Genomic DNA, 25,729 nt, shown 5'->3' with positions numbered 1-25,729 from the left:
TACAGCGTGGACAAAAAGAAAAATAGACAACTGAAGACAGACAGACATTAAACCTAGATAGACAGTTGCATAAATAGGTACAGCGTGGACAAAAAGAAAAATAGACAACTGAAGTCAGATAGACATTAAACATAGATAGACAGTTACATAAATAGGTACAGCGTGGATAGATAGATAAATAAACAATTGAAGACATAGAGACATTAAACATAGATAGACAGTTACATAAATATGTACAGCGTGGATAGATAGAAAATAGACAACTGAAGACAGACAGACATTAAACATAGATAGACAGTTACATAAATAGGTACAGCGTGGATAGATAGAAAAATGGATAATTAAAGACAGACAGCAAACAGCAATAGGTAATCACATATATTCTTCATATGAAAGATAAAGTAAAACGTACTTTACGCGGCTTATTTAACACCTAAGTAAAAAGATAGAACATGTTTAAATTTTTATGGTTAATTAATTGGTTTTACTTTAAACCAGTTTCGTTAATAACAGTACATATACAATTATCAAATATGAATTAGTAATAAAACTGCGCAATATATTTGTTTTAAACTTTCTCAACACACGTGACAAAAAAATCCTGAAAGTATATTGATTCAGAAATGCCGTGAAAGACGTATACTCTGCGAAATTCTTAATTGTAGATAAAGTAGACAGCAGCCAGAACAAGCAGAATAATGCATCTTCCAGCTAATGTACTGTAGGGTATGCAACCTATTATATTCAAATCTGCATTCATCCTCCAGCTAATGTACTGTAGGGTACGCAACCTATTTTATTCAAATCTTCATTCATCTTCCAGCTAATGTAATGTAGGGTACACAACCTCATTTATTCAAATATTCATTCATCTTCCAGCTAATGTACTGTAAGGTACGCAACCTATTTTATTCAAATCTTTATTCATCTTCCAGCTCATGTACTGTAGGGTACGCAACCTATTTTATTCAAATCTTCATTCATCAACTAGATCTCTCTGTTTGACATGACGCATATCGTCACGCCATCAGAACTATATGTGCTTGCGGTCTTTTAGTAGTTCCAAATGAGATCCATTATACTTCATTGACAGAGTAAAATTGGTGTAAATTATGTGTTCTATTAGATGTCATGCGGCAGTTTCTTTCCACAGAAAAGATTTTGACTTCAGCACTTCAATGTATCGTTGTTTACGATGAAGCCTTGTGTCAGAATGAATGCTTTGTTCATACGACATGCATATTGGAATCAATAGGTTTCTAGCTGTAGGAGAATTAGGTGTAGTGTTATAACAGATCGTTAAGCTACATTTGGATGGAGAATAGTTTTGAAAAAGCTGGTCAAGTGATTCAAGATAATATCAGAGTGGATATGGAATGCGATTCGTCTAGACAAGAACTGTTTTACCTCCTTTTTTGAGCGGAGGCTGATAGGTCCCTGGAAATCTTTAGGACGTTTCTAATAAGGTATTCCAAGGCGTGGTTCTTAGCCGAAATAATTTGATTTGGGACTATGAGCAATGAAATTTTTAGCACTACCAATTAGTGTATGTTCTGTGTGATTGAATACTTGTTTTTCATTTGTTTGCCTTGGTTGGGGAGATATTTTTCTTTCGCTGCAAGCAATGTCTATATTGAAATAGACAGCATCAATTTTAAGGATCATCTTTAGTTACCTAAAAATGCTACTGTTCATGTGTTTATTCTTACTACTATTACTACTACTAGTACTACTAAATTTGCTGGTACTTTATAGTCGATGACGATTTAATGTTGAACATTAATCTTTGACTCCCTGATTTCGGGTTCAGGGTCAGGATGCTATACAATCTTACAGGATTCTTAGATCACCCAAATCTGAAGGACCAGGAAAAGAGAGAATCGTTAAAATAATACGCATAACTAAGAACCTTCAAAGTTAATTGTTTTGGCCATTTCTCAGCATATCTACGGTATGAAGACGTTATGACTCCTCATTGATTTGCACTTCATCAGTAAAACAAACCAGTTAGTGGAGCTGTATTTATTCAGCCTACCTTATATGGAATGTGTAGACCTCGCGCAAATTTTAAAGCATTGCAAAGTAAATAAAGTATGCCCCTTTGTCTCCGTATCCGACGCATCTGTTCAGAAATAATTGTAAAATTTCTTCTTGTTAATTGGGGTGTAAACTACTTAAGTCTATTGGAAACTTCCAGACCACAACTATCTGGGAATGAAATAATATTTTAAATAATGTAATGGACAGTAGCGCTAACTGAAGACATCGAAATCAAGTAGTCAAAGACTAGAATATAGCGCTATGGCATCCTCGGTTACTATTGCTATTAAAATTATGGACAAATATACCACCGATAATTCTACCTGGCCGGCCTACGACAACTGTTATGTCTTCTGCCACTTATGTGTCTCTTTTTGGCTCCGCCATCTCAGGCACAGTTTTTGCAGTTTAAACTATTAAAACCACTATCTCCTATGCTTACTCTATCTTTGATGTGCCTGCTATCAGTGTTATATTTTTGATGCTTAGATTGTGTGAAAACTGATGAACGCTCTCGTTGAAAGAAAGTGATACTCTTGATGGAAGGTACTTGGTGGGAGGGGGAGATGGGCACAATAATCCTAATATGCATCGTAATGATACAATATAAGTTCCGTGTTCGTCTGGGAAACAAAAAGACACTTTTATGCGGTAGGTTACGGTGACACACAATTATAAATCCATCCACAAATATTGACGACATATATTCGCAGGTTACCAACCATACTTTTATTTATAATTCCTCAGTTCGCAAGACTAAATTTTTTGTCCTTTCTCGTATTTAAGTGCTTTATTGTTGGTTTTTCTTTTTTTTTTTTTTTTTTTGGCAGAGCTTGTGCCACATGAATTATCCGATTTAATCCCGTCAATGAAAGTAGCGCACGAACTGGGTTAGCTTAGATATTGTGCGTACCGTATTCATTGTATGTCTTGAATGATTGGTCAGATTCATTTTTAAGGTCCGCCCATACAACTTTTATTTATGTCACCAAGAGTGTCATAATCTAGCCACTATCAATCAGCTGACCCTTTGGCGCTAAATATGAGCTGCAGACGATCTGGCTTCTCTCACGCTGTCAGTAGCTATGCTGAAGCATGGGGGATAACTCTAAGCAGCGTTTGGAAATTAATATTAGACACGAGATCGAAAGCGGTCTCTATTTTTTTTTTTCTTCTCACTATACCCATGTTCAAGTGATAATGTCTTGCATGGAATTATATGCTTTATGTAAAGTGAAAATCCAACATCTTGCGTTTCTATCCTTATTTTAATTTTAGCATTCATCTGTTTAAATTGTTTTTTATTTCCTTATTCGGCCAAATATGCACTCTGCACATATATTTTTTTAGAAAGAGCAACAAGGTTACCATCTTTTAGGATATTTTTGAAAATTTCAGCTGATGCGCATTGCCTGAAATTGGATTTTGAATTAAGTGGGTCACGTGTATAATCAACACCGGAAGATGCATTGTCAGCATGGTGAAAGTAGTACATAATATTTAGTAACGTCATTCTAAAGGCTCGAAAATATGTTACACTGCAAATGTAAGCCAACTTTTTCACCCAAATCGACACACCATATAACAAATTCATAATTATTCAAATACTAGTTATGTAATTGTAATAGGTTTCATCACCAGCTCAAGAGGTATAAACGTTCGAACTGTTGATTTGAAGACTGTTATTGACAACCTATAGACTTCTAAAAACGGATTAACACCTTCGTATTCTTGAGGAATGTAATTAAACATTGTCTTGTCTTTTTATTTGCTACTCATTTTTCAGGTACAAAACGTATGTAATATAAGCTATCAACATTAGCACGAATTTATTCTTTGATATTCGCCTGCATTATGTTTTTTTCTTCTTCTTCGGATAAGGTCTATGCGAGGTGAATTCTAATGTACAATTTAAGACGATTTACTACCAAATATATCACATATTTTTAATGAATTATAAATCAGGGTTTCATTTTGCACATTTTGCAAATTCATTTTTGTGAACTAGAAAACTGTTGTTCTCCAAATTCCGGGAACTTTTAAAGTATGAAATTTTAACATTTCACATTTTTTAATCAGTTCCTGGCTTAATATCTTAAGGTTTATGGGGAAAATGTAAATATATAATAACGAGATCCCGATAAATCCCAAAACGTTAATAGCTCTCCTTAAAAACGCATGTTAAAAACTGTCTTGAACACAGCTCAGTCTCCCCACACTGTGACATTTAACTACTTCCAGTGTTGACGTATTTTACATTCATCATAACTACGATGCCGAACGTTGACTTGTTCTAACGAATGAACAATGTACTTGAAGGGAGATTTCCAGAGGAAATTATAGGAAATGTAAGTCATGATGGACATAGCTGGTTACTAAAACACGGGACAGAACAATATAGCTATAGAAAAAATTACTCACAAGGGAACATTGGAATAGATACATGCAAGCCATGGTTGCTCTTGTATTTTTGGATTCGTGTTCAATAATTGTGTTGGTGATAATTGGAAATTAAGTTTGTGGGATGTTATTTGTTTGTGATTTTTTAAAAATAATTTCTTATTTTTACTGTTGTTCTTATGTGCAGAAACCTCCTTCGTAATTTAATTATTTTAGGAAAATATACAAATGTTTCTATGCAGATGAGTCAATGTAAATTGTAAAGTTATATCACAAATCTACAAGTGTAGATACGAAATAATTCCGGTGGTGTTCTGAATGAATTGTGATTCCGGATGTGCTGGTGTGCTAATAGTCTGGAATAGTGTTGATTTGCTAAAAGTCTTGATGTATCACACTGATATTATACAAAATGTCCTTCAATAAATTCATAATAATCCCCAAATAGTGATTTAGTCCTAAAGTCAAAGAGTACTTTGTAATTCCAATGAATACTTTAAATAAATAAATCCTCTCAAATATTAACTGAAACGCATCTAAAATTGATTCAGCTAAGACTACTGTTATATATGGAATAAATAAATTTAATATAAACAACGCTAATGTAATAGATTAGGATGTAATAACGGAGCCAATATGAAGAACGTCATAATAGAAGTTTCCGTCAAACTGTTAAACAAAATTCGTTTCATGAAAATTCTTAGGTCACAATCAATGCTGTTTCTAGAACACAAACCTAGTAAATATATTTTACTCTACATGACATTAGGTATGTAGGCCCAAACTCCTACCCTTAATCATGGACAAAGGTCAATCACGCAATAGAAATTAAATATACGTAACAAAAGGGCTTTTCACTGTTCGGTCGTCCTGAATCGAAAGCTTTTCATAAATATGATTTGGTCATCCTTATACTTATCAATACGTTACTATTTTTTAAATTTATTTTCGTAAGCTTAAAATTAATTTCGTGTAGTCCCTGAAAAGCTGCCCTGCCTTTTTTGCAACAAACGAAGATATATGTACGACAACTCTTGTTCCCATGATGTACGCAGTCCTGCCTTCCTTTGACCACGCTTTTCTGAAAATCATTTAACTCATCATTCCAGAAAAGCGTTATAAAGGCTCTAAATTTAAAACAGGAAGCCCCATTTTGGAATCGATATTATCTGAATGATTTTGTTGCGCGACAAATATATCTGCTTCGAGGTAATGGACTTCAAAGGCTCTAACTTGCTATGTAATTGCAATACATATTCTTGTCGTTTCATCGAGTTGACATTCCCCCCAATGCGATACATTTATATGGTAATGTTGTAAAGGGTATCGTCATGCTGCTGTGGTTGGTCCCCATCCTCACGCCGCTGTGGTTGGTCCTTATCCTCATGCCACTGTGGTTGGTCCTTATCCTCATGCTGCTGTGGTTGATCCTCATCTCCATGCCATTGTGGTTGGTCTTTATCCTCGTTCTGTAGTGGTTGGTCCTCATCCTCATGCCACTGTGGTTAGTCCTTATCCTCATGCCGCCGTGGTTGGTCCCCATCCTCACGCCGCTGTGGTTGGTCCTCATCCTCATGCCTCTGGCTGGCGCAATACTCTAAAAGTGCTGAAGGACTGCAAATGAGTTGGGCCATAACTTTTAGTTTATTCTCTCCTAGTACTTGATTCCAATGGGCTTCTCTTGCAACAGTCGACGGTATAATTTCCTTCCCCACAATACTTAGAAGTAGTCAGCTCGACCTCGTTAACATCTAATTCCGCATTTCCTGTATACTGTTTGTGTACGGCTTCTGGCATCAATTTGTAAAATATAAAAAAATTTATAAAATAAAAGCAAAATAAACAAACTGAAACAAATAGACATGCCGCTCAGTGCTCGGAATAATGATACGTTCCCATAACTGAGCTTTTGATGCTGGAAGATTATTGCAGACGCGACTTTGTAAATAAACTCGAAGAGAGAAATGCGGGTCATTTCTTTCAGCAACAGTTTACTTTGATAAATAATCATTGACGTTAGGGATAAAAACAAGACTAATTTGTGTCGCAGAATAATCTGCAGCAGATCTTTTAGTAAAACACTATTACTGGGAGGTATTACATAATATTAGATAATCACACAGGTGGGTTATCTTGCTAGTAGGGGAATACGGTTTCAACAATAATTCTAATACGAATGTTGCTCTAAACAAAACATCTGTTCTATCGGTCAATTGGCAATAATCAACAGCATTGAACGAACACGTTAGAATCTCATACGATATCAGACTTGGAAATTGTTGACATTGTTTCTGCCCGGAAGAGCCACGGTTTATTATGTTTATACAATAAACATTTTCACCAATTCATTGTAATGGATAAGGCAATATTTAATCAATGAGAAAATTAGAAACGGTCAGCAACACAAAACAATAACATCACAGAGGAACTAGTCAGAAACCCATATACCGTATATGGTCGTTTCAAGTCGCGGCTTATCATAGAAAATTTGAATTAATTTTCTTCCCCATTTGGGTACTTATATTTTCAACATTCCTTGCTATCCGTACCACTGAAAGTTGATGCCTATCGTTGATATTTGCAAACAAGAGAGTTTCTTTACGACATATAGGCAGAATAAAGGGGTTGCGCTTGCTCTTTTACGATTTTTTTTAAATATTGTATCAGTCTTTCAAAAGAGAACATGATTTGTTCAAACCATATGCTTTAACATCACAAACCAATGAAATGAAGAAATTTTAAGAAAAAGAATGGACACACGCGAAATCATTATATGACCCTTCAAATAAATAAAAACAGGTTGTGTTCGGTCTAACAGATGATCTAATAACAATATCATTACGACTATTGCATAGGTGGACCGAAGTGCGTTGTAAAGCACCGAGTTAATCTTGTCTCCTTACTTTTCGCAAAAATGTTCGCAATATCAACTCTTAACTCGGTTGGTATTACTAGGTAAATCGCGATTTTGTTCTATCAGGATTGTTCTGTATTAACAATTCCGAAAGAAAATATATGCTATTAAATATATGACAACTCTATTTGTAGAATATTCAAAATGACTTCAACAAAACAACCTATCAAGTAATCTTGAATAGTTCAGTTCAATCGCACCAGGAAGAACAAACATCGCTCGCCATTGATCAATCGGCGTGGATGTTTAGTTTACCAGTTATCAGGGGAAAATGTTAACGAGACAGCTAACATTATTTCGTGCCTCGTTCGGGATTTTACGTTTTGCACATGACAGAACATTTTCAAAAAAATACTCCTGCACTTTTGTGTCGCCATATTATTTTCCAGTGAATTATGTCAAGTCGTCGGTAAAAATCCGACGCATTGTTTGTTAGACTACTTATTGCATAACAATTGTTACCTCTGTTTTGCACAACTTTATATATACCTGTGAATTTTCTATAAAAAAAAATGAGCCAAAATTTTATCGTAGAATCCGAAACGTTAGAAAACGATAATGTCTCTTTCTGTTTCCATATTACCATTTTCTCAATCGAACCTGGAACTACTTGGTTCTCAAAGTTTCTTTATTACAACTGAACTGTAAAAGAAAGGTTAAGATCTTAAGATTTTTCTCTTCAGTTATAGTTAGGTATATAACAAAAATATCACCATCAGTCATATTAATTAGATCATGATAACTGCTATATCTCGTCTTGTTTACAGCATCTGAAAGTCCGGATGGTGACTCGATGTTTCACGTTTCAGAATGATCCGGATTTTCTAATGCTGACAACAAGACGAGATATCGCAATTACAGTGATAATAACACACACACACATATAACACACACACACACACACACACACACACACACACACACATATATATATATATATATATATATATATATATATATATATATATATATATATATATATATATATATATATATATATATATATATATATATATATATATATATGTATGTATGTATGTATGTGTGTGTGTGTGTGTGTGTGTGTGTGTGTATGTGTGTGTTAGGGGGCCCGAACAATTTGGAGTCTGTTTAAAACAGATTATAAATAAAGCAGATTATTTAAAAATAAATTTGATTTTGAAGGCAAACCTGTATTTTTGTATGAATATTCACAGAATTTCTTCATTGATATAGAAATTAGATGGGGGTGGGGCAATTATCCTCATTTCTCATCGGACCAGCACAGCCCTAAAACAGCCGCTGTATATATTTACCGAATAAAATGTGCTCTCTGGATCTGGTTTTAAGACAGTTCATTAATTTTCTATAACAAACTTTACTGTATGCTGATTTTTGTCTCCATTAACTTTACTTTGTCAGAATCGTGCAATATTTTAAGATGTTGCACACCTTCATGCTGCACTCCAGCCACCCATCCACCCTGTGTCGGCCTTCATCATGACCTTCATATAAGGCAATCAATAGGCGCGCACCATCATACTTTCAAGTAAGGTAGGGCTTGAATCTAAAGAGCGATTCCATTGATACAATGACATTTTGAATGTTGTTTTTTTCTTTCTTCTCGTATCGCTTGGCTATCACCGAAGACAGATATGTCTTCTTATTAGGGCAAAATCTTCCAAATCGACCCTTGAACCATGGCTGCGACGCCCTCTGAAGCCAAAATTACATTTCTCGCCAATAACTGAAGATGTAAAAGAATTATATTGAGCAAGGAAAAAAAAGGCAACGCGATTCTCTTATCAAGATAAATCATCTTCGTGTTATATCTGCACGTTTGATGTCATTTTTGAATGAAAGGGTTATCCTGGATCAAGCACGGTAATTGGAATAAATTTGTTTCATTTCCGATGCAATGGAGCCTGCAGACTTTTGTAATTGCATGTCATGTGCTCTGGTTGAAGACTGAATTTAACTCCCAACATAATAGATTTTGATTTATGGGATGAAGAAGACATGCGAGATTTCAACCAGCCATATGTTATGGGAATGTAATCCATCAATGATTGTCACACAGCCCGATTTATAGCTTTGCTCCATGTAACAGGATCAAAACCGGGCGAGGTTGAATTTAGATAATACACATAACAAAACACGAAATGAGATCTTTATTTATAATGTAAATGAATGAACACTAAGTCTCTAACAAAGTAACTAATACCCTTATTTCTGTTTCTAACAAACTAAACTAAAACACCTGAACACTTTACAGTACACATGCGCAAAAGGTTCATCGACGGATATAATGAATTTGTATCGTTCTTCAGTGAATTCGATCAAAGCTTAGTTCGTCAACAAATAATTAGAAATTGTATCGTTTGTCAACGGATATAATCAATGTTCGTATTTGATCAACAGATATCACTGACGTATCGATTTGTCAACAGATGTGAGCAATGTGTGGCTTTATCAGCAAATGTGACCAATGTATTGTTGATGAATAAATAGGATGGTTCAGTACAATGCCACATATATAACGACACTAAATTTCAGTGGATCCCCTAATGTATACGTCATCAGCAGTTATGACAATGTTAGCTCATGATATACCGATCCACCGTTCCCAATGAATGGTTGCTGAATAGTCTCTTGTAGTTGCTTGTAGTCCACTTTTTCTAGAATACCGAAGGATCCATCGCTAACAAACCTATCCCGCAGAGTATTTTGATTTGGAATGATGGCAACGCTGGTATTTTCCCACCTTTTAAACCCTTAATATTGTTTGTTTGGGTTTTTTTGTTTTGTTTTTGTTACACATTTTGTACTTGTGTGTAAGGGGCGCAATAATATTTTCAGAGTATTGGACACTGGGAGGCCTTAATCCGGCACTGTATATATATATATATATATATATATATATATATATATATATATATATATATATATATATATATATATATATATATATATATATATATATATATATATATATATTGGGGGCCCCGAGTGGCCGAGTGGTCTAAAGCGCTCACCGTTCCGGATCACTGCCATCTCACCTCTGTCTGCGTATGTTCGAGTCCAAGGCTCGGCTAGCGTGGGTACGTGGGAAAGCCTGCCAGTAGCTTCTCGTGGGTCGGTGGTTCTTTCCTGGGTTTTCCAGGGTTCTTCCTCCACCAGTTATACTGGCCGCCATATATGGCCTATCTTGTGCTGAAAAATGGCGTTAAACCCTAGAACAACAACAACAACTATATATATATATATATATATATATATATATATATATATATATATATATATATATATATATATATATATATATATATATAAACCAACGTCACCGAATTCACCACTGACTACACTATCCAGGTTAAACAACCCCAATGGAGTTAAACGAATCCCCGAAACAGCTAAAATTAAAATAACTCACTCGTGTGAAGAAGTGTTTAATTGCGAATACAGTGATATGCATTACACCTACGTGTACATGAACAGATTTCGTAAACATTAAAATTTCATTTCATAAGAACGACTGTATGAGATTACCAGCTTACTAACCACGTTCTTACATGAATATATCTACGACACGAATACTCGCAATACTGGATAATAAACTTGAACGTTTTGCATCGTCAACATGCATTTGTATGCAACGTTTCTGTTCAGCTATAAAAAATAACTTACCGGAAAGAGACTATATTTTTACCGATAGTCTGGTGTTATGAGGCATGGGTCTGATTGTAAAGAAATTTGGAATATATTCCGAAATATTTATTATACTAAACAATTTCGTCACAAAAATATGTTGTACATCTTCACATGCCTGACGATTGCTTCCGTAAAGTAAACAGCTATCTGATTGAGCTTATATGTCTTTCGATGATAATGGGATAAGCAGCTTTGCAAGAACTCTGGACGTGCTGAAATCCGTATCGTGATAAGTCTCTCTCTCTTTCTCTCTCTCTCTCTCTCTCTCTCTCTCTCATTGTGCGTGTTTCAATAAGTAAACACAAAGCATTATTTCGAACTTGCCAAGTCTACAACCAGCCACCATGAGCAACGTTTTAAGCGGCAATGAAACCCAATCTATATTTATGATATCATATAAAAGGAACCTTCGTGCACACAGCTTCCTGACAATCAGGAATACAGTTTCGTGCATAATCTGATGGCAATAATGTGATTGCTCCAAAATTACCTCTTCGTGAACAAGCAGTAATTAAAAGGGTCATTTTTACATCATAGTGCTTGATTTAATGACATCTTCTTAGTATAACTCAATAAATTAACATAAACCGAACTAAAGGGTCTGATTATTTGAGAATGTAGTTAAGACAGGATGTCAAAAGTCGAGCATGTCTTACCAAATCTCGGTTTTCATGCCTATACTAAAATACCGAAAAATGAATTAGCGTGAGAACGTCTATCCTGTCGTTTATCTCCCTCCAAAAACGGTAAGCCACAAAAGGAAACAATACGTTCATATATTCTCTGAAAAAACCCACCCCGTAATAATAAGTCACAAAACAAAATAGTACATGTCAATGTTATTTAAATCCAGTACTGTAGACCCTTTATAGTGATTAATGTACCGGTACCCTTTATAGTGATTAATGTATCCATGCCCTTTATAGTGATTAATGTACCCATGCCCTTTATAGTGATTAATGTACCCATGCCCTTTATAGTGATTAATGTACCCATGCCCTTTATGGTGATTAATGTACCCATGCCCTTTATAGTGATTAATTTACCCATGAGTATGCACATTTTACTAATATACACAATGATAAACTTTATTTATATCAAGTTGAGTTAATTTTACTTTTAGAGTAGAAAAGCATACAAAACTAAGGTTGCATGATTGTTTCCCTATATTTAAAATTAGTCACAAGAATGATAAGAAAAAGGCTTGAGAAAAAGCAGTGTAATACATATATTTTAGATTTACATAAGCAAAACTTCTATTAGTTTTCTTCCAAAACAGAAATTAAAACCTCCGTTACAACACAAATTCAATACTGAAATACGGATCGAAGAACAAAATAAATTTACACTGACTGATTTAGAAACATATATATCTAATCTACTAGGCTTTTCAGGACTGGGATAGTACCCCAGTAATTTCAACACCAGTTATATGTGATCCCTTACTTTGCTATACTAAATGTGCAATAATAATAATAATAATAATAATAATAATGTCTTCATTTTAAAGCCCCAAGGAAATAATAATAATGTCTTTAATTTAAAGCTCCAATGCCGGCATTTTTCATAAATTTCACCATTCTACCACTCTAGCTAAAGTTTGGAAATACGAATTTTTTTAATAAAAATATATCTGACAGTAACCGTTCTTTGAAATAATCACGATGCTCGAATATTCAGTTTAGAATTAAGAATCACTCGTAATTTCGTTCGTTTTCGGGAGTGCTCTACAAGTAGTGATGTTATACATTCGACAAATTCCGTTCAAGACTATTCCAATAGCAAAGACATTAGTACATGGCGGTCAAATGGATTACAGAGGGAATGAAGAGAGGCTGGCTCGCTTGTTTTAAAAGGATCTGAGCAGAAAAATGACGCATTAGATACAAATAAGACTCGGGTGAATATTAGTAATCAGATGAGGCTCTGAGATACTTGGAAGCGCGAACTAGGACTGAAGACATGCCTAGCTGTTGCAGATTACATATTAATTGGCAAGTATACGACATGGACTTGTTAAAATCAGGTATGTGAGTTATGCCTTTAAAGGAAAATAAATACCTGTAAATGCTAGGTAGACTAGTACATCATATCAAACGCAAAATGAGAATAGCATATCACATACGGAGCATCTGCAGTATCTGACAAAGCGTGGGGTTGGCTTTTATGTTAACAGTAGTTACGCCGCCAAATCATGTGTTCCATCTTTCGAAGGAAATCGGTTGACCCACGAATGTCGCCGATCAACATCGGAATGATTCGTACGCGTATGATAACTGTTCGGGTTCCTCTTTTCGAGGGAGAAATTGCATTGCGTGATGAATCGCCTATATTATCTAGTTTTAATGGAACCCAACGATGTTTATGACCAATTTCTTTCAAGATTCAGTACTATGCAGATGATTTAGTATATGCGACTTTTTTGCACGTAACGGAGGCATTGAGGCTTTACGAGAAGATATGATTGATATTAAAGCCATGTTACGGTATGTTCCTCATAAACGCGAATACAAATTATATAGATATCATTTAAAACTCGTAAACCTAATTAAAAATGTGGAAGAAATTGAATGCAAATTAATAGAAGATAATATAATTAATTTAAAACAACCGACGAAGAGGAAATCTGTGTATGCTATCAGAATGTCTGGATATCGTTAGCAGTAAGAAGCTGAATTTCTAATTTCAATAGGAATTGTATTCGATGATTTTCAACCCAACGCAGCAGCATATTTATAAAAATAAGAAGAGCGTGATCGTGGAGTGAAAATATATTATTTTGAAGAAAAAAAAGGAACGATGGTCGTACTTTTATAGCAATGGTTTGATGTGGAAAAAAATAATCTGGTGCAATGTCATTGATCATCTTGAACACCATGCAGCCTTTCTGTATTGCAAAACAGTCACAAAATGGCAACCAATTTAATACCAATAACAACTTGGACGATGGTGTGAAAAGAAAAGTTTTTAGAATTTTTCGACTGCTAGTTTTTTGCAAATAAGTAATCTTAATCTGGAACAGTTGTCCCGATTGTTGCACCCATAGTCTAAGTTTTGTAAAGTTTAGCCATTATAATATAATTTAGGAATATTGTTAGAAATGTAATTTGAAATTATTTTCAAAAGTACAATCCACTTACTGAGTAAATGACACATGCAATTAGCATGGGTGTCCCAGTGAAGACTTATTAATGAGGACTTCTCTAGTAAGACTGTTATTAATAAAGACTGTTATCAATAAAGATAGATAATCATTGCTGCCAAAGATATTAACTTAAACGTAAATGCAAATAACACATATCCTAGGATTATCAGAATATGTTATTCTCTCTCTCTCTCTCCAATTTTCGATGTCTTCAGTGTGGCAGTTTATAGTGATGTCTAGCATTGGGGCATCATGCCGCTGACATGTAGCATGATGTCCAACCAAGTCACATTATCCTGACACCAGGCCGACCAATCCTAACACTAACCACTAACAGCGAGGCAGCTGTTCGCACCCTTTTTGTAAATATTTGGTATGACTCGACCGGGGTTCGAACCCACGACCTCCCGCTTCCGAGGCGGACGATCCAATCACTAGACCACCGGAACAGTAAGAAGAAGAAGAAGAAGTTTTATACTTTTGATTTATAATCGTCCAGGTTTTCTCTCATGTTGCAATTTCACTTCGTTGTCAGCTATGAAACATATCATCTGATATGGTTTCTGTCTCAACGATGGCAAACATTGCCGCTCCCGTATTTAAAAATGGTATTAACATATCAGGGAAACTACATTTGTACCCATGGAGATTTCATTGATTTGAACGTATTTGTTGTCACTGAACGCAAATTTGTTCAGTTTTAAAGTGTAGACCCAGAAGTGTAACAGGAAGCGAGTGGGCGACTCATAGTCAGCTCATGTTACCGTGTTTAGGAAGAAGATGAAACCTTTCTGCTCTAGAGTTGTATGGGGTTAAGTAATCTTTAGCGTGCTGATATACTTGTCTGCGTGTCCACTTTGGAACATTTCATCAATAATATTTTTGATGAATTATCCAGGATAGAATCTTTGGCTACATTAGTCTTTTCTGAAACAGATGTTACCTTGCTTCCTCTTTTGATTGTCAATGTCAAATGGATTGTCATTTTATCATCTGAGTTCAAAATCAGCAAGGTACGATATCAAAGTTTTGAATAATACAAACTGTCATAAAAAATGATTGAATAATACATCTATTAGATCTATAATCATGTCACCTTTGAAAATTCAACGTTTTAATTGATTTCCTAATTATCATGTTTGTCTTTTTTATAATTACTTTTTAGAAAGACTCAGTGAGGGTCGAAAGCACTTTATATAGTTTTAAGCAAAATAAAAAGTAGCAAAGAACAATCCTCTAGTTAGCATCATGTTATCATTTTTTTTCTATAAATTTATACAAGTTATCTAACCGTTTCAAACTATGTGTGAATAACAGCTATTGGTGAAGCATGTGGTATTGTGAAATAGTTGACTAATTAGCCTCTTTCTACAGACAGTTAGCAATGACAAATACTCTATTTAATGTAAAAACTTAAACTGTTCATAACTGTCACTTACTTTTCGATTGCGTGACAGCCAATCAGATCTTGATTACAAGTTAATTTCCAAGATGGATGCTAAATTAAAGCTCCTTATATTCCGGAACACAGGCCTTTAGACACAGACATACATTTCTCCATTCAAGAAAAGTATAGCTTCCTCCATCCTCCCCAATTACATGAAAGACGCATCGAGCGTGATCATTCTTTTCCACCAATGGTCTGTAGTATAAACCATCAAACTGTCATAAAAAATGATTGACATTTCCCATGAATTTAAGTCCAATCAATGATGCTGGCATTTATGGAAAATAGTGAGTGTTTCTGATTGACGCATTCGTGGTGCCTAAAGGTTAAAGCCCATAATACCAAATTACTATAATGGCCTACTCATGGAATGACAAACGGATCCTCATTAGTCAGCTATATGTACAGACATCTTAAAATTCGGCACAAGAGACCGAAATAGAGCTTTTCGTTTGACTTAGATCTCATGTCCGCCTATTGAAGCATGTTTTCTTCCAACTCCTTGAGATGGTTTTGAATGATGTCTTGGAACTTCATTATGTATCAGTTATTGGATGATATCTACTATCTGTCTGTCTATCAAAGCGTCTTTCTGCTATCTCAATGTATTTATGCATATATGTATTGATGTATGCATATCCATATATCTGTCTTTGCTATATGTTAGTTTTTGGATGGATGAATTAATGGAGAGCGTTTTATATTCATTCAATCAATCAAGCAGTCGTTAACTATTCATTCGGTTTTTTATATTCTTGGTTGTTTTCGATCTACGTCTTCGTTTGTTCTTAAGCAAGCCAGGAGGATCAGGAGGCATACGATGTTGACACATATAATTATGATTTTCCAAACATGATAGAGGCAATTCCGAAATTTTTGGCTAAAAGAAATCTTCAATGAGTGCAACAAAATTCTTTTAATATTACTGACCTCCATTAGCGATTTTATTTCTTTACTGGTGTGTCTGGAGAGGAGGCAGTGTACCGTTTCTTTTTCTTCACCGACAAAACGAACGGAGGTTAACAATATTGTAACGAGAAGAACCCATGGGCTGTAAGTTTCGTTTCGTCAACGTAATTTTCGTTTCATTAAAGTTTTTGTTCTGATTTTAAATGCTTGGCGGGTTTTGTAGTACCATCTAGCGTCATAATTTTGGGTAACGTGATTCATCCTGGGTGTATATGTATATGTGTGTGTGTGTGTGTATATATATATATATATATATATATATATATATATATATATATATATATATATATATATATATATATATATGCGGGTCAAATGTGGATGCTATGGCGGTGTGTAAGGAAGCGGTATAGTATAGCAAGCATATTTGGTCGTATTTTGTTGGACAGGAGTGAGCCAGGACGGGGAATCGGAAAAGAGTAGGTACAAGGTCTTTCGTCTACCAAACGACAGGCGCTAATAGGCTCGAACAAGGAACGCAGAGGACTTGCGACAATACGCGTTTTGACTGAGAATAACTCTTTCATTTTGCACTGTTGTTTTTCTCTGTCGATCTCGATCGCGTAACAACGCGACTCTGCCACTGGAGAATGACCCAGTCGCTGATTCTGCGACCAAGTCGGCGACTCTGTAAAAATGTCGAAGACCAGAGGAAGACCAGTCAGCGCCCTGTGATAAGTATGCAACCCAGTCGGCGAGTCGGCGACCAAGTCGGCGACCAGAGGAAGACCAGTCGGCGACCCAGAGACAAGTCGGCGAACCAATCGGCGACCCTGCGACAAGTCGACGATCAGAGAAAGACCAGTCGGTGACTCTACGAATAAGTCGGCGACCGCGACAAAGTCTGCGACACAGTCCGCGGTAAGAAGCCAGGAATAAAACGATATCCCGCTGAGGTAGAAATCTGCCACACTCTGGAGCGCCAGTTCTCATACAGATTCAGCGGTGTATCACTCCAAATACAAGACCTGTCCTAAAGAACCAGACATAGCGAGACTAGGGGTAGTGTAGCAGAGGAAGTATTCGGCTACAATATGTGCTCTGCTTAGATCACTTAAAGCAGAATGTAAATATCTATTCAAAAACCTGGAATGTTTCAGGTCAGTTCGTTTTGACCATTCCACGTTAATTTCTTGAAAAGCTGTTTCCATGGAGATAAAATTAAGTCGTTCGGTAAATATGAATGTAGTGATAATTTTGTAAGGAATATAAAAACCTTGAACTTGTTGGTATGCTAATAGATGACCCACTATTGCAGAATTAGGTTATGTGCCTTTGTAAAAAAAAAAAAAAAAATACAACAAGCAACAGCTGCCCTCCATCTGTTAACTACATTGCGTCTTAGAAATGCCCATGAAAAAGAGTACAAATCTGGGCAAGTGACAAATACTCAATGCCATGAGAAATTAACAGTTCTGGACAAGTGACAAATACTCATTGCCCATAATAACGTACAATTCTGGACAAGTGACAAATACTTATGTCTGCAAGTACCACTAAACTGCCACTAGGGTGGGATGTGCTGGTAATTGCATAGAGTAAGAATGACCGGCCTGAGCAGGCACAGTAGACAGACCGTTTATGTGATCCGGCAGACGACTCTAAATATAGTTTTGTTTATCACACCAAAGCATACGAGTACGTTGTCACTGTTGTACGACGAATTTAGTGATTTTTCCTTGGCATGAAAGAGACGAATGATGTGGCCTAAGCGGTTCGAGCCTCTGATGCAGGAGGTCGTGGGTTCGAAACCCGGCCGAGCCGTACAAGAGACTTATAAGGGTGGTATTAGCAGCTGCCTCGCTTAGCGTTCAACATTAATAGGTTAGTGTTAGGACTGGTCGGCCTGGTGTCAGGATAATGTGACTGGGAGGGACATGATGTCACATGTCCGCCGCATGATGCCCCCGTGCTAGACAGCACTATAAACTACCACACTGCAGACATCGTAGCAATATGACTGAAAAGTTGTTAAAGCTACGTTAAAAATCAAAATACCACTCTCTCTCTCTCTCTCTCTCTCTCTCTCTCTCTCTCTCTCTCACACACACACACACACACACACAGACGCACACACACACATCGTAGCAATATGACTGAAAAGTTGTTAAAGCTACGTTAAAAATCCAAATCTCTCTCTCTTTCTCTCTCTCTCTCTCTCTCTCTCTCTCTCTCTCTCTCACACACACACACACTGAAAATATTAATCGTTATCAAATATGTAATAATTTTTATACTCGAATAAACGTAAATGCTGATATAGAAGGTCTGAGGAGGAGCAAACAGATTTATTTCGGCGCACCTAGTTTGATAGATACAATATCCATTCTGATAAACCTAATCAGCCTAGCCCAGATCCTTTTAATCTGAATTGTTCGTGTGGTTTTACTTCATTTGTTTCCGTTTATAACTGAGTAAATAATCATAAACAGTCTGTTACTAATCTCAACATGTCGCGTGAGGTTTCTCGGGGGAAAATGACAGACGCGCAGCGGATGTGGGGAAGGACAATTTAAGAATCGCTAGCAAATAAAATCTCATAGCTGGATTAAAGTATCGGAAAAGAACACACATTTCCATGCCTTTTTGGGGATGATGCCGAAGGATCAGGCAGAAATATCATTCTACAGCAAAAATGATATTTTCAGGCTGTACATCCAAGGCCTCTATTTCTAAGTAATTTTAAACAGCAGATCACAAAATAAACTGACTTGTTTGCTGCAGTCTGATTATTTAGGTCTCTTTTGTATAACTTTTAAATATACAGATGCAATACGCTAAATAAAATTATAAACTTATTTAAATTTAAATATGATCATACATTTTTTTTCCATCTCTGCATATTGATTGGATGATAGTGTGAGATAAAACGGGTAATAAGACTAAACATGTTAACCTCTAATTGTCCTTATTTTGTAAATACCGTTTATGATAAAGGGGCTAATACATGAGTTTGGCCTTATTCTCTACTGAATCTGCTCTCGGACCAATATTGGAGTCTCTGGTTGATTCAGTGGATGATTTGGGCAAAGTTTTGCATTATCCTCTACATGGTACACTTTATAGATAAAGTCTTAATGATTTTGAAATTACCCTGGACTGGAGATCGTACAATACTTTTCAGACTTACTTTCGGCTTGATTATGGTGTGCCATCCAATCACAATGAACGTCGATACCCGGGCTTGAATTCAAACGCATAGTTTTATGACATTCAAGCCATATCCATAGATATTTACTGACCATTTCATTTTCACAGTCGAATTTAAAGTATTGCAAAATAACTTAGTCTGTTAAGTCAATATAAAAGGATCTTATGGTAAGCAAGGTAAAGTTTCAATAGCACTTTTTTTTGTAGACCGTATATCGTGCCACCTAGGAAGTTAAATTTAAAGATATTTTAGCACCTTATGTAAAGTTTTGAATGTCTCCAAACACAACTGGCAGCTGTCCTCCAGAATGAACCTTCAACAGGATACTAAGTAACAGTGCATACATGGAAATCGTTTACTTCTGTTGATACATGTTCATACTTTGGGCATACTGTTGGAGATTAATGTCGATAACACGGACAATAAAATGCAATGTTATATATAATTATGTTTTCGCGTAGCACGTTTTCCTGACGTATGATTATGTGCCGCGTTTGGATGCTCTCTTGAAATATTTTAAATGTCATATCTCTTTTCTCGTTCCTGGATTTGTACGTTTCAAATTTTATTACTGCAGGTTTTTCAGATTTTATGAGTCGCTTCCTTGAAAAACTAGAAAATAACCCTTTTTATGATAACAGAAGAAGGAAAATTTATTATGTAAAATCGAGACGTTTTGTAATTCTCTAGATGCTATTACAGCGAATGACTACTGCATGTTGTTTTTCGCACAGACAGTAGATCACAAAAACCATTGTTTTGGCAAAGTTTTTCAACTTCGCTTGACGTTAATTAGACCCACTATCTCGTTCTATTCCAGTGCTTATAGGTTTCTGCCGGAATCAATATTGGTGCCGGACTGAAAGTCTTGTGGGTTAAAAAAAAATGCACTTTCACGATGGCATGAAGATGTCAACATAGAGGGTTAACCTACTGTATCAACCTCTTAAATGATGTTAATACCCCCTATTTCACCAGTTAAAGTCTTCAAGTTATGTCAACACATGCGACGTTTGATTGGTCAATTTTAAGCCAGATGTTCTCGAGAAGAGGAACAAAAACGTTTAGGAGAGAAGAGCAAGCTTTTTTGATTGATATTTAATTGGCACATCAGCTTACGAAATACATTTAAGTGCCGAGACAATGGGGTTGGAGTAACTTGCCCAGAAACACATCAAGATAGAGAATACGTGCTGGTCTGGGACAATTCCAACACACCAGCCAAGTGATTACGATTCAAGATGTTAATCCTGGAAGTTACATTGACTCTTGGAATGGTTACCTCTATTAGGCCACAAAGCTAACCCGAACTTGCCATAGCTATCTGTAAGCGCTTCAATCCCGGATCTTCAGATACTCGTTTTGGACCCTCCTTGTTCTAATTCTGCGCATCCCATGAAATCTTAACAAGTAGCCTCGTACCCTCAGTAACTAGCTCGGAACGTTTCATGACTAGCCCTTGAGCTTAAATAACTAGCTATGAAACAGACGTTTTCAGAGACATACTCGTGTAGATGAATATTTTCCATCACAGGTTGTAACTTCATTAGTTAGTTGAATGAACAGGAATACAAATTCGTAGGACTTTAAAACGACATAACATTATGGGAAACACACAGTGAATACATTTACTATATTAACTCTTTATTGTTTTCCCATGACCGAAATGATTTTATACCCATTGAGGGACTTCCTCCTTTTCATTTAGACAAAATGCAAATTGAAAATCAGTATACACATTTTCTAAGATTCTGCTTGAATAATATTGTCATAAGAGTCTGCCTAACAAAATAATCATACAGGTAACAGTGAATCAAGCACGGGTCCTCGCGTTACTGCGTCTATATCGTTACCTGCAAGAACCAACCAAAGTACCCTTTCGACTAAATGCTCGGCTCAGAAAAGTGACGCTACTTAGTCAGAAAATTATATTCGATGGTAGAATACACACTCTGTTGGCGACGAAGCAATGAACTTTGCTTAAAATACAACAACCACACTGGCTTCCTCTGATAGAGATCAAAGCCTGCACGCGCTCAACCAAATACTCTCTTGGCAACTCTGTAAAAGACTCTCGTCTAATAATACATACATGCATACATACATACGCACACACACATATATCTATCTCTATCTCTCATATATATATATATATATATATATATATATATATATATATATATATATATATATATATATATATAGTTTGTGTGTGAGAGACACAGAAACAGACGGACAGGCTGACAGATAGACATACAAACAGAGACACAAAGGGATAAACTTTGCATCGATTCAGAAATGTATAGCATATAAAACAATGAAATTTGAAGTCGTGTATTTAACGAAAGACAGCTGTGACACTGAGAGTGTTTCTCTCTGGATTTTAAACTGCATGCTACATTCGACGCACCATGTAACCAAGCAAAATTATCATCCCCAAAGATTTTGCAATATACTAATTTGGGTAGGGGGTAGAGATCCTCTATTTGTGTGCACAGCTGTATGCTTTAGTCAGCTCGCAGATATCTCGAATCTCATGCCTCAATTATCGTAAGGTGATTCATCGTCTAGATAATGTGATCAGCGATTTGAGAACGTGATGCACATAGAATAATGAACTTCAAAGTGTCAAGATCTAATAGTCATAGACAGATGTAAAGTTTAAAATATTTTCCAAAGCAATTTTAAAATTAGAATGAAATACGACACACATTTGCCATATTTGATTATCCCCTGGTGATGTTTTTGCTTTATTCAACGTTATCCAGTCCTGATAACGTCTTTGCTTTGTTCGATGTCAGCCGGCCCTGATAACGTCTTTGCTTTGTTCGATGTCAGCTGGCCCTGATAACGTCTTTGCTTTGTTCGATGTCGGCTGGCCCTGATAACGTCTTTGCTTTGTTCGATGTCAGCTGGCCCTGATAACGTCTTTGCTTTGTTCGATGTCAGCTGGCCCTGATAACGTCTTTGCTTTGTTCGATGTCAGCTAGCCCTGATAACGTCTTTGCTTTGTTCGATGTCAGCTGGCCCTGATAACGTCTTCGCTTTGTTCGATGTCAGCTGGCCCTGATAACGTCTTCGCTTTGTTCGATGTCAGCTAGCCCTGATAACGTCTTTGCTTTGTTCGATGTCAGCCGGCCCTGATAACGTCTTTGCTTTGTTCGATGTCAGCTGGCCCTGATAACGTCTTCGCTTTGTTCGATGTCAGCTGCCCTGATAACGTCTTCGCTTTGTTCGATGTCAGCTGGCCCTGATAACGTCTTTGCTTTGTTCGATGTCAGCCGGCCCTGTCAATGTAGTAATGGACGGTTAGCTGTGTATGATTTTCTTTATTTTACTTTTTTCAAAATGATTAAATCACGAACTAAACAAAAAACTCTACATTTTAATGTTCGGATTTGTCATACAGTTTAGTATCATTTTCTATATATTATTGAAAATCCGTAAGACCGCTTTTTAACATAATGTATTCTAATCCGCAAATTTTGGATATATTCGTGTTATGTTCGTCTTAGTGAAAATATATTCATTATTATATGATATGTGCTTTAAATGTTCAATGAAAGAATGGAAGGAAGGTAGAGAAATGGAATTATGAAACTAAAATACATTGGAAATGAACGAAAGAGGAAAAAATAACTGGCGACAACAACGCAAACGTTACTTATCCAATGGATGGGAATGGTCAGTATACAGAAGATATTTGAATTCGTAATGACTAAATAAATAAATATTTTTGAGACTATGACACATCCAGGTTAGAATTCAAGCCTTCAAACAAAGGGTGTGCATTGGCAACTTGGTCAGACTGACAGAGTTATGACTAATGATATGTCAGTCTTTGGGTTGACAGAATTATAATTAATAATGTGACAATCGTTAGGTTAATTTTCTTTTCATTTTTGAAAGATCCTGTCAGACTCATTACCGGTTCTATCGCGGTGAGATCAAAAACAAATATGTTCAGACGTATATATCTGCGCAATGATCAAAAAGCCTAACCTAGAGAGTCAAATTTAACCTTTACACCGGTAATCAACTGTCACTTGTTTATTGTCGTCACATACTACTCATAAACTGACTCAGCGATTGCTACGAGCAACGAAACATGCTATAACTGCACAAAATGTTAGAGCACTAGACAGCACACTAATTCAAACGCGGCTGTTCTGTCATTAAATCAAAAGCCCCAGTAGAAACATCTGCTCCTATAATTGAATACTTTGTTGACACAGGATACTCTTTTCCGACAAGAAAAAAAAGACAAGTAAACGACATTGAAAACAAAATATTTGTTTTCATACAAATAATAAGTTTAGAAAAACAGACGCGGAAAGCCTTCAAAATTCCTAGCTTATTTGTGTCTTAATAGTTTCTAGCCACGGGATCGCTTTCAGTATATTTATACAGGAAATTCGTTACTCCATATCAAGACTGGTACACTCACACAAGGCAAGTAGACAGATTTAGTCAACGCAGTGTCATATATCCAACCACATTATTTGTCTCCGCTCGTGGTGATGGAAGTAAACGGTAAATTGTTACGGGCAAAATGCTGCAGCTACTCTTTCTTGTGTGAGTTGCAAAAAGGTAGCTTACAGTCTTGAATCATTTTATATAGCCAGGAATGATAATCCACCGATTTAGCGAAAATTACAGAATAATTGTGTCACAAGAATATACCAAGTTGGTTTGGGCTCAGTGCAGAGACGAATTCTAGTGATCAAAATAACATTTATTTACAATGCGTCCGTGTGTGTGTGTTAACCTGGTACACACTTTAGATTAGATACGCAATGTATAGTAATGTGCGAACTCAAATTCTAAAGTAACGTTCCACAGTTACATTACACATGAATTTATATTATAATGCAAACATGTATGAAACACATCAGTTGACTTTAACGGATATGGGACTTCCGCTCACTTAACATTAAATTATGAAGCCACGCTACTTATACTTGCATAAGAGACATGCATTTACTATCGCAATCGGCATAGCATCCTGGGAAGGCATCGAGGAAATGTGACTTTACTGAAATATTTCAACTCTATATACTGATGCTTGGGGGTGGGTGGGCCACGAACGGACAAAATGAGGTAAGTGAGCTACTTCCGCCAGCACTTTGCACTTGCCACAATAAATTGGTCGACCAGGTGTAAATATACACACGTCACAAAAGACCAACAGTATCAAAACATACACTATGGGTAATTCGGTACACATCATCTATACCCATAATATGTACAACGCATTTGCAACTTTGTGCACATTGTTCTATGACAAATAATTGTTGTTGTTGTAGGGTTTAACGCCATTTTTCAGCACACGATAGGCTACACATGACGGCCAGTATTAATGGTGGAGGAAGAAACCGGGAAAACCCCAGAAAGAACCACCGACCCACGTGAAGCTACTGGCAAGCTTTCTCACATACCCACACTGGCCTAATCCGAGACTCGAACCCTATGACAAATAAAGTAAAACACTCATTGCACCACCCATACTGTAGCAAACTAGAGAATAAGCATTGGTTGAGGTGCTTCTTAAACTAGTTTTCTATTAACATTTTCTACTGTCAAGCATAGTTTCCAATAATTTTGGGAAATACTATTCTCCGTAAAAGCAATCCATGTAAACCAAAATGAAAAACATAAAAAACAAGAAACAAAACGAAAGAGGACAGATATTTATTCTTTACCATATGTGTATCGTAGAAAGCAACTTCTGTTGTTTGTTTACTTACTATCCGACCTCCACTCAGATCCATCAGTTTACATGTGTGCATACATTTTTCATGTGTACAGATTTTCACGCCTATGTCAATGTGCATGGTGCATAAATCTGCACTCTCTCTGGTGGTTGTGCTACAGCAAATATTCACGAGTGTAACTTGCACGGTGTGCGAATTGCTTCTTGCGAATACAATGCATAATCTTCACGCGTACATTTGTTTTCGTCTTTGCATGTAT

General features: G+C 36.2%; 1 protein-coding gene across 3 annotated transcripts in view; it reads left to right on the top strand.

The window, feature by feature from the left end:
• The window catches only part of LOC149776558 (5-hydroxytryptamine receptor-like), a 386,681-nt gene that overhangs the window by 295,489 nt on the left and 65,463 nt on the right, over nt 1-25,729 (top strand). Inside the window, exon 1 of one of the 3 annotated variants that reach the window (XM_089941016.1) lies at nt 24,257-24,856. The exons of the other annotated variants lie outside the window; for them this stretch is intronic. The gene's annotated coding sequence lies outside the window, so the exon portion shown is untranslated. Of the gene's footprint in view, nt 1-24,256; nt 24,857-25,729 lie in introns of those variants that run through there. 3 annotated transcript variants of the gene reach the window in all.

The sequence above is a fragment of the Sinohyriopsis cumingii genome, chromosome 18 (genome assembly GCF_028554795.1).
Source record: "Sinohyriopsis cumingii isolate HCF-2022 chromosome 18, ASM2855479v2, whole genome shotgun sequence".
In the NCBI taxonomy this organism is placed as follows: domain Eukaryota; kingdom Metazoa; phylum Mollusca; class Bivalvia; order Unionida; family Unionidae; genus Sinohyriopsis; species Sinohyriopsis cumingii.
Note: the sequence above shows the minus strand (reverse complement) of the source record. Positions and strands in the feature narration are given on the sequence as shown.